Here is a 9,664-nt window from a genome sequence, read left to right on the forward strand (position 1 = left end):
TTATGTTGTGCCGGATGAGATTGTTCCTTGCGTCCCACAGGCCTTTTTTTGTGAGGGACAGCAGCAGCCACATCAGGAACTGCGTCCCCTTGTCCAATCTGGTAGGTGCCAGCCCCAGCAGAATGTACTGGTAACTGAGTACCTCACCCATACCCAGGAGTTGCATGGTGTTGTCCAATCTGCCCCACACCGCTTTGGCGAAGGGACAGCTCCAGAACATGTGCTCCTGAGTCTCCTCGATGAAACATGTGTCCCGGGATATTCCTTTTCATTTTATGGGTTTGTTCTCCCAGAGCCATGTCATATTGGTTGATTATAGAATGTGAACTTCTGCTTTTACATTATTTAATCTGTCATGTATCCATCCATTTCCAGATACTGATTGTCATTCCTCTCCTCTAACTGTAAATTAATTTGGTTTCCATTAGCAATATTGTGTAATGCAACATTCAAGCTTTGATGAACAATATTCACTTTAATAAAGTGCATTTACTGTACATCATTATAAATTCATCAAAACAGAGGGACAGGACATTGGAAGGAAGTAAATAAGTTTCCAAGGTACTGTAAGTGCCCCATACAATACATTCTTACTTTAATTCCAGCCAGCTTTATCAGTTACAACATATATAACTGTATACTTTTATTATTTTTTATTACATGACATTAAATATGCTACATATATATATAAATATTGATGGACTCAGAGTTCTGTACTCAAAGTCCATACTGTCCTCTTCTCCAAAACAGGGGGCACTCAGGAGTCTCTGGCTGCAGCCTCCAGAACCCCACAGCTCATAACTGCTCAGGGCTGGCTGAAGAACTGCATGGATTCAGCAGCCCTCTCCTGCACCCAGGTCTCTTGGTCCTGCAGGAGAACCCTCAGCCCTGCGGAAGAAATTAAACAACCCTTTTACTCTTGAAAACCTTTAAGATCTGATTTCTCTGAAATTTAAATGTGAAAGAAACAATTATTTTAACTTTACTGCTGAAGAATAACTGTTTTGTAAAATATATTAACATATAAAAGGCTCACAGGACAAAAATATGAAGGAACTCCCATAGTGCATTACAATTTGAAATTGAACACATTGAATACATTTGAAATAAATCAAAACAGAAATGGTTAAAATGCTGCACTGGGGTTCCCTCATTTGTGTGTAGAATAATTCGCTTTAAGAAGAATTTCCTCAACCGATCAACTGTACATCTCAGTCAATAGACAAACAATTGCACATTGATGCTGTGAGACCCTCATATCTTTCCACTCTGGGTACCTTGTTTATAATATTACATTCTAAATTGTACTTTCTAAACTGTTCAACATATTGGACCTTCTTTAAAGAGAAACAGGAAGGTTTCTTCACCTTGACAGGCTCTTCTGATGGCCAAGCATGAGCAGAGGCTCTTCTGTTGCTGTTGCACTAGGAGGCCTGAAACACAGAGGTTTAACAATCAGAGCTACTGGGTACAGTGACACTGAAAGTACAAATCATCATGGCAGCTTGTTTCCTGGTGACAATCATAAGCCTGGCAAAGAAGAAACTGGTGCTGCAGTAAAGACACAGAAGGCATCTGGTACAGGGATTTGGAATATGTCTCATACAGGCATTTTTTTCTGATTCTGCTTCAGAATTTTGTACAAGAGTCTTTTTTACCAGCATGAGATAATATGACAGAAATGTGCCAAAGTGTTTTGGGGAAATCTCTGGAAGAATATCTTCTCAATCAAGGCAATTTCAGGTAATATCAACAAAACTTCATAATGACTGAACTCCTACCTAGAAAACAAAATATCACTAGTTTAGTTATGCTCTTACCAATAAAGATAGCAACACTCTCTCGAACCCATGCCCATCTGCTCCTTGCAAACTTGAGGGCACAGTTCTGATAAAGGCTGACTTGGGAAGGGAATGTCTTTATCTGTACACAGAGAAAATTAAACAGAGAGTGAAATACCACTCTACTAAGTGGAAAATACCCCCCTGTGACAGACAACACTCTATTACAGGGCAGCAGGTGGGAGTACACACCCTCATCTCAGGATTAACTTCACCTACTGAACACTACTGGCACCATCTATTGTGAATTGAGTCTGACATTTCTGATGTTATCTATGAAGTCATCTACAGACATTTCACACAGTACATTATGCATTTTATGCAAAGCTTATCTTAGTTACAATTAAGTAATGGTAAAAATCAGACAGAATACTAGTTGCAAAGGTAGAAATGCTAGACAGCAGTCAAGTGCCTTATGAGTGCCCTCTTCACATTCCATCAATCCAGAAGACAGTCCCAGGAGATCCTCACTCACCAGGATGCTGGCCATGTCCTTAATTAACTGGGTGACATTCAGCTCCTTGTCCTGGCTTAAGCTCTCCTCCAGAAACACTGAGATAACTGGGAAGCCCATCGATGGAACAGAGGCCCTCAGAGCTGTCCTGCAGGCCTAGAAAAATCCAGACCATTTAAAACCAGGGTTAATCTTCACACAGGAGAAAACTGAAAAAATAAGATTGGTAATTTACCAAAAAGATAAGATAGCACTCAAACATTTCTGTACAACAATGATAGTACCTGTAAGAAGTATTTGGATTTCTAAACTTGCAAGAAAACAATGAATTTAATGACTTTTTTCTTCCTCAATTTCAAAAGACCCCTCGTAAAAGACTTGGCGAGAATAGCTTGCAGGTTTTGTCATGAATCGTGGGACAAAAAGGCCAATTAATGTGAGGCCAAAATTCTTGTGAATCACTGAAGCTTGGTGAATTGAACATTTGTAAATGTCACATTCACAGAAACATCTTTTTAAGATTTGCACTCTTTAAGCCGTCATGTGCTTTGTGAAACATGGCTCATATCCCAAACTGCTCAAAAAAAGCCATTTGGTTTGGTTATGATTCACAAATGTGGGACTTATGCACCAACCTGATGAAAGAAATGTCTGACTGTGATTTCAATTTACTCATTGCTAGTATGTGGTCTGTACAGCTAAAGCCTTCTGTTAAATTATTTTTCACACATTTCTCTAAAACATACTGATATCATTCAAAGATTCTGACAGTTACCACATGGTATTGAGAAATTTTTAGCTGAAAAGTATATATTTCATAATTACTTGTTATGATATACCACTATTACAGAAATATTAGGTGGTATCAGTGTACATAAAGTAGTACTGAAGTATTACTAATTACCAATTAATAATATTACAATTACAACTGACTGTAGTATTACTTAACTGCAACTGGTACTTGATAAGTTATCTAATATTCTGCTATATTATCTAATATAACAGATCACTCATACATCATCACCATGCTATCTGCCTACCTGAAAGCTCAGTCTTTAGAACTTCTAATGTAGAACAAATTACTAGTAAGAGTCTTTGACCTATGCCATATCTAAACTCTAGATTTCATCAGGAATCTTTCTGAAAGATTTTCCAGAGATCATTATCCAGGGGATGAACCTCATTCAGAAGGAGGATGTTACAGACACAGAAAACTATTCCAATCACTCCACTAAAGACAATACATAACATTTTGAGGTTCTCTTTGTTCAGACTCACCTTCTCCTCACTGGTAGAGAGAGATGAGTGTGCAAATGCCTCTGGTCATGGCCTTTGTGAGGCTGCAGGCCCAGGCCTCATCTGCCACTGAACTCAGTGTTAGACAGGAGCTGAACACATACAGGGGAGGCACTCAGTTCCATATCAGGATGCACACTGGACACACCCAGACACAATGTTGTACAACTGCACAGGTAGTAACACAGGCAGTGAATCTCTCACACTACAACATTGCAATTCCTACTCAGCAGGTGAAGAAAGGAAAATGTATTCACAGGCATTCAGGTGCTCAAACATAAGATAGCTGTCATTGTTCGTCATTGACAGCTGCCTGACATTCCTTTAACAGGAAAAAGATGACTTTCCCTACCACCTCCCACACTTAGTATGTTATCAATCCCCCCATACCGCATACAGCCCTTCCTGCCACTGCTCCAGGAGAATCTCTTCCCCTTGCGATTCTGAAACATAACAGAGAAAGAGTTTAACACTGTCATATACAGTATGGACTTGAGCAGCACACAACAGGTGTGATTCAGGCAGTCAACCCAGAAAATCAGATAAGTTACAACTGTGACAACCACTTTGATCTGCTGCAGTCCTGCACAGTTCTGGACAAGATGACGATAACGTCATATTTTGGATTCAAAAGGACAGAATAATATATAATAATCAGAAAGCTGATCAGAAAGAAGTGATGCCCTGGTTTCTTTCAAGAACTGGTTAGATGAAATCCCTGGATCAATCAGATCTAAGTGCCAGAGAGCAAAATATATTGGCCATTTGTGTAGTTTTTCTCGTGTTCTTAAAACATGTACATGTTTGGAACATTTAATATTAAAAAAAGAAAATGTTCTGAAATTTAAGGATTCATATCTGATCAATTCTATAAATAAAACTAACAACAACACAGATTGTGGACACATCTGCTATGTTCTCCTACGATAATGTGGGTCTAATTCTGAGGATTAACTGAACCCTGCTAAATGTCTTGATGTATAATGGTGTACTGTCTGTGCTGTTTGCTAGTATTGAGCACAATGTCTATAACCATAAAGGGGCTCTGCAAAGCAGCAGTAAAACATATCATTTAATCTTTATTAAGTTTTTTACTAAAGGATGCCGTCACATATGTAACTGCCAAAATAAATTAAACGTACCCTTAATTAATTGATACATTACCCAACTACTAAATAACCCTGAGCCCTGCAGCAAGTCTACATACTTTAGGGATACTGCTATCACAGTGCTGGATTAGAGCAGGTCTTGTTCTGCTCTAGGGTCAGTGTGGGGGTACCTGTGAGGCTCTTGGCCAGGGGTGGAATGAGATACTCCCACACACTGTGCAGCCTGGGGTGGATGATTGGGCTCAGGGAGTGCAGGAGTGTCAGGTACTCATGCCCACCTCTGAGCGACTGAGAGGCTCCAAGCTGGGAAACAGACATTACCACAGAAATTCAGCTCAGGACCACTGATAATTATGAAGCTTCAGAATCCATGCCTTTCTCACTGCTGTATACACTGCATCTAGAACTAATACAACACTTTTCAATTTGGCCCCCACTTCACAGTAGATCAATTTATTAATCACCTCCCCGCTTGCCCTGTTTTCCCACTCTAGTTTGCTCTGGGAGAAGCCGGTTGTGCTACTGTCAGGTGATTTATGTTCTGGCAGCTATCGCCTGATTTACCAGAAGTCTGATCAGCATGTTGTCTGGTGAAGCTGGGTAGTCTGAAATACACAGATATTGACAACAAAATCAAGTACCAGTACACACTTTGGAGTCAAAAGATTCTGGAAAACTCAACTTTACTGCACTGTCACTCCCAGTGAACTATAGTCACTCTTTGGACAGGAAATATTACATGTGGTTAACAAGGGTCACAGTCACAGAAATACCCAATTAAAAAAAGATATGATTGCAATTTGCCAATGGCAGATTTTTACAGACTTAAGTTAAGATTTCCTCTCAACCAAGGCTGTCCATTACTCTTAAACTGAATTGGTCATAATCCAATCAACGAAGTGGACAATATCCTCTCCCTTTTCCTCAACAAGTGCTACAAGTCACATTCATGCTGAGCTGTACTGTTGCCACTTGCTCACTTTACTTCAATCTCAGTACTAACCCAGCTCTTCAAAGTTAGAGATCAAGGAGTAGCCCTTCTCAGTTAGCCTGCTGTAGAGAACATTCAGGTTTTTGCATAATACAGGCAGAGTATCACTGCATATTCTCCAGGAAATGAATTTCAGCAGATTGGGCCACCGCATCTGACAAGAACAACATAAAACAGAGGTCACTTAAATCTCAACACCATCAGCTCCCTCACTAGAAAGCTGCTCTACATTATAAAGAATATTCTGTGAGGAAACCGGATACATACCGAAATAAAATCTATCAGTTAGTGGAGAGAACAGTCTTTGTGGCCTCAGAACTAGAAAAGGACTGTACTCTGTGACAGATACCATAATGAGACACTTACTTCAGTCACAGTATCAGCTGCACACCAGCAACACAGCACTGCCTCAAAGCTGTGTCTCACAGTGCTGTTACTTAAATGGTCCCTGGAGCTCTGAAGACAGAGAAGCACAAATATTATTCACTGTTTTTACACCTCAGTCATCATAAATATATTCAGTTATAAACCCACATTCTTTTCTGATCCGTCAAGTGCAGTATGATGTGCAAATAAAAATAAATTTAACATGTACAATTGTGTAACTGCAAAACATTATTACACCAAACCACAATAGGGGTAAACCTGATTTCCACACACAGCTCTATACCTTGGTGGTGTCATCGGCAAGGGCACAGTTCTTTACAATATATTGCAGTGCGACAACTGTGCCCTCTTCTCCATCTCCATCAGCACCTGGGATTGCAGACATTTCACCTGAGGACAGGAATAGGAACCACAGCTCATTATTACTGAAGAGCAGGTTCAACACATTATGAAAAACAAAAAAAAACATACTTACAAATCCTGGAGTACTTCCATAGAATTATCCACATATTCACAGATGCAGTGGGGATACAGAGCACAAACACATCAGAAAGAGTGAGGTCATATCACTGTAGGCTTGACTGTACCTTGTTGCTGGGGTTTACAAGGGTCTCAGTGAAGGATTTCAGGACATACTCCTTCACATGTTTGCTGACATAATCTGAATAAACATAATCACAAACACACAACCACTGTGATTAGATAGGATTGTTCCAATTCAAAATAAGACAACCAGATTTGTAGCGGCCACGATGTTGGAGCCTCATTAGAAATGAAAGCATCTGTACACATGCACCTTGATGTACAATATTTTAGAGCAGAGTAAGGCTCCCCAGCTGGTTCTACTCCACTGGACTGTCCACCAACTCCAAGACAAACTCCAGGACCTTCTGTGGAAAGACCTTTTCTGCAAAAAAAAAACAAGACAGAAGTAAATTTCACAGGACAACATTCCCCATCAACCTCCACCTAAGTGCTTAGAGCATGGTCCTAGATTAGGAGAACTGTGTCTTTTTCAAGCCACCTTTGTCATGGGCTGTGTCACAAGAAACAAATTTGAGATAAAGCTTTAAGTCCTCACCTAAGTCAATGAAGCTCTGGATCAGGTATATGTATCTCTTGTCTTCTGGAGGATCAAAAGACTTGCAGATCTGAGAGAAACAGACATTTCCTTTAGCTATTCAGATACGGTACATTATTGACAGACATTGTGCTGCTTTGATAAAGAAGTATTTTCAAATTAGAAAGTTACTGGTATAGATGCACACTTATGTGGATTAAAGATTTGAGTTTTATCAAGATTTGATAAAATACAGTATATGATGCATTGTACGGTATATTGCTAGTGTGTGATGTCTTTCCTTGGAAGCTGAACAGAGTACCATGTCGTCACCTCAAACTCCACTCCCCATTACCTCTGAGTGCATCACGATCATCACGTAGTTCAGATGGCAATACGGAACCTGTCTCGCTTTCTGAAGTCCTGCCTCCACAATCAGACTGAGACTCTGAATGAAGAGCACACGGATGTCAAATTGGAGATTCTAAATGAAAAGGCTTGACTCTCTCAATCTACATTTTAACAGAACTTTTTAACTCTATTGCAAAGAAAACAAAGTAGCAAAAGACAATGTTTCTTCCTTTTTCCATTCTCTGGTGTCCGGTGTCAGCTGTTGGAAGATACTTTCAATTCACAACTGTCCACAATGACTTGTACGTACTTCATAAGACAATTCTCTTGCAGGATTCTGTGATCTGTTTAGACAAGTGAGTGAGGATCTCAAATGAAACAGAAACCACTTCTAAACACACATTCATTTAGATTCCTCCTATCTGGCAAGTAACAAAGCTCCAGCTCAACACAGTCCCACCTTGTTGATTCTGCTGTACTGGAAATTACATTCGACAGCGTACAGGGGCAGGAAGGCATAAACCATTCCTAGCAGGTTGCTTTGAAGTGTGTCCCTTGACAGAAACCTACACATGGGTCCAAATGCCAAAACGACAGCCTCAGTCACCTTCTGACAAAGACGAGATGCAAGAACATCAATATTCAAACAAGCAATCCAATCAGAGGACAGCAAACCTTTCCACAACATCAGATAGACACAAAAATATAACTTGTGTGTCCTGCACTTTATCCTGATTCTGGTGATCTTCGTCCAGCTGGTCTTACCTGATACCTGCACAGTCACACCTGCCATGTTTTCTTTACCTTTTGTTTACAATCCTCTGTTCTCTCCAGGACAAATTAATGTTTTAAATGATCAACAGGATGTCAAAAAGCAATATAGAGGAATGAAGATCTCATAACATTAAGTCCGTTGTTGGCAGCCACTGGACATAATATCATAGCTGCTGTTGAAGTGTTGTGAGATGTCCAGGATGTTGTCAGCTGGAGCCTGGGATTGATACTGAGTCCAGCTCTCACATAGGCTTCCTAATACTGGAAACACAAGAGATGCTCATCTTATCATACAGCTGTGTGTTGAGTATTTACTTGCTTCACTATCTGATTCTGAAACACAGTACAGTAGCTCAGTGGGAATGAAGACAAGTCAGGTTCTCAGCAGCCTTACACCAGGATCTATTATGAAATCCCCCTCTCACACGTCTGAAAGACATGTTAAATTAATATCTCCCTTATCGAGGTAGTACAGTAGCTTTCACACTTACCAAAATAAATCATTGCCTTCATCTTTTTGTTTTTTGCCAAAGGTAGAAGAGGCACTAAAAGCTCCAATATTTTGCCCATGTCAGTGGCAATTTCAAGTACTGGAAATGTAAAGAAAAAAAAAACACATTTCAAACTGGACAGGGGCCAAGTTACTTACTGTTACACTAAAGGTACGAAGCCTGGCTAAGTAAAATAACGGTGTCTTTAAAATGATTCTTTGTACAGTAACCTCTTCAACCTCATCTAATTACCCCACAATCAGGCCACTCACAAAAGGTTTGGGTAGTGAGAGACAGACAGAATTTCACTTACTGAAAAGAACATTGAAATGAAGAGAGTGAATTGTAACACAGTAATCAGATGGTGTGCGTTTCTAGACAGTCCACATACCATTACAAGCACTGAACTTACTGTACTGCAGTTACGGGAGATACAGTATCTGACACAGCCTGCAGCAGGGCATGGTGTGGGAGCTCTCCAGGCTGTATATACAGTATGACAGCACCATGTCCATGGTTGTATGATAGTGATCTCTCACCACAGACACGACAATATTGCTGCCTCCTTGCTGCCAATCAGGCAGCCAGTTCTGAAACAAGCACAAAAATATTTTAATGACATCTGTCATGTCAGGAGCCTTGGAGTTTGAGCAATGGGCAGGATAAAGCCAGGTCTCTTAACACAGGAGGAATCTCCTCCAACCACTGGTTCATGCAAACAGCTTTATGTCTTGACTGTACTAAAACTACTCCTTTTGAACACAGCAAGTCTACGAAAAGGCACGTTTTACTTACTGATGACATAGTCATCTCTTTTAAGCCCAATGACACGGTGCTCTTAGCCAGTGGCTCATCCAATAGAGCTGCGCCTGTCTCACACAGCAGCCTCTCCACTGCCCGGAGGACTGCA

At 40.3% G+C, this 9,664-nt stretch overlaps 2 long non-coding RNA genes across 2 annotated transcripts; both read right to left on the minus strand.

The window, feature by feature from the left end:
- Positions 1 to 455: 455 nt before the first annotated feature.
- On the minus strand, positions 456 to 1,434 carry LOC148830729 (uncharacterized). Its single transcript, XR_016091309.1, has 2 exons — positions 1,368 to 1,434; positions 456 to 888 (listed from the first exon to the last, which is right to left on the minus strand). It is a non-coding gene; the product is annotated as an uncharacterized LOC148830729 (long non-coding RNA).
- A 385-nt stretch (positions 1,435 to 1,819) lies between these two features.
- Positions 1,820 to 3,705, minus strand: LOC148830730 (uncharacterized). The gene is made up of 3 exons (XR_016091310.1): positions 3,574 to 3,705; positions 2,317 to 2,451; positions 1,820 to 1,923 (listed from the first exon to the last, which is right to left on the minus strand). It is a non-coding gene; the product is annotated as an uncharacterized LOC148830730 (long non-coding RNA).
- Between the last annotated feature and the right edge of the window lie 5,959 nt (positions 3,706 to 9,664).

Source organism: Atractosteus spatula, chromosome 7, assembly GCF_055471065.1.
Source record: "Atractosteus spatula isolate fAtrSpa1 chromosome 7, fAtrSpa1.hap1, whole genome shotgun sequence".
Classification (NCBI taxonomy): Eukaryota; Metazoa; Chordata; class Actinopteri; order Semionotiformes; family Lepisosteidae; genus Atractosteus; species Atractosteus spatula.